Source organism: Trachurus trachurus (genome assembly GCF_905171665.1).
Source record: "Trachurus trachurus genome assembly, chromosome: 10".
In the NCBI taxonomy this organism is placed as follows: domain Eukaryota; kingdom Metazoa; phylum Chordata; class Actinopteri; order Carangiformes; family Carangidae; genus Trachurus; species Trachurus trachurus.
The window spans coordinates 11,095,149-11,096,638 of record NC_139894.1 but is presented as its reverse complement, the minus strand read 5'-3'; positions in this window follow the sequence as shown (position 1 = coordinate 11,096,638).

Sequence of the window (1,490 nt, the reverse complement as noted above, 5' to 3'; positions counted from 1 at the left end):
TTATTCTGCATAAGACCCTGACTGATACTCATAGTAATGCTGCATTAGCATCAAAACAAAGTAGGCTAAATAAGAAATGATAATAGATACGTAAAAGTGGAAAAGTCAGGGGGCAGGGTCCCACTTTAGTATACTTTCAGGGGGCCCAGGATTCCTAGCAACGGCCCTGGTGCCATATGCCAAAAGTACCATGTTATGAACTATAAATCACGCTTTTTTTAGGAGTTTGGCTGGTCATGGGACTTTTCGCAGGGACTTGTATAAAACACATATGCCGTGCCATCTATGATCACAACAGGTCACAACTACGCTCGTGGTAACTGAACGCTGCTACTACACCAATGAAATAATTACTAAACCATAAAAAGACAGAGAAAACAAAGCAGTGTTTCCCCTACTTAGTTTTTTTCTCTGGCTTTTTATGCATTTATTTTGAAAGGGCAGCTGGAGAGAGACGGGGACGCGGAGAGAAAGTGAGAGGGGGGATTGACACGCAGCGATGGGACTGTCGGAGGGTCGCTGCAGCGGCCGTGCTCTACCAAGACATATGACGCTCGCGACTCACCCCCAGTCGTCAGCACCGCGGTCACCGGGGCTGATTCTGAGAACTTTTACACCGGGCGCGCCGTGTCATGTCTCGGTTCCACGGAGCGTTTCAGTGACGGCCTGACGCTGCTGCATTGTTGCTGCGCTATGAGCAGACGTGGCGGCGCGCGTTAATGTCACCGTCGTGTGTGTGTGTGTGCTGTGAATATCGCTACATTTTTATTTTTTTAAGACGTTAGTTTAGGCGGCAGCTCTTTGTTGTTAAGGCGGCCGCCTTAACAAGAAAGCGCTGCGGGAAACCCTGCGAGTGAATGTGCAGCAGATAATGGGCCAAAGAAAGAGAACGAGGGAGGAAGAACAACCTCCTCTCTGCCTCTCCACAACTCCTTCACCTCTTCCTCCCCCCATATGAGTTCCTTCCTCTCTCTCTTTACATCTCTTCCTCCTCCTCCTCTTCCTCCTCCTCTTCGACTGGAGCCTGGAGACATTTTACATTTACATCACATTACACAGTCTGAGATGATGAGAGCGCCGTGTACCTGTCAGTCTTGATACAGTGCTGATCCTGCCTGCAGGTGAGGAGGAGACAGAGACACACACACACACACACACACACCTGTCAGCCCAATTTCGCATAGAACAGATGCACAAACACATACACACACACACTCTCTCTTTTTACTCTCTGTGCTGCACTTAGCTTGCGAACACATGGACACTGGAGCGAGAACATGCAGGTTTTAACCACTGAGGATGATGGGAAATGAGTCTGTGGGTCTTCATGTCCAAGCTCTGCTCTTCAAGTTACGCCTCCGAGGAACCGTGCTCGCCTTTTATTCCTCCAGTGTCTCTGGCACTCTTTAACACTGTCCATTAAAAAAAAAAAAAAAAAAGATTTTGCAGTGCAACTTTAAAGATCGTCCTTCCTCTTCCTCCTCCTCAGT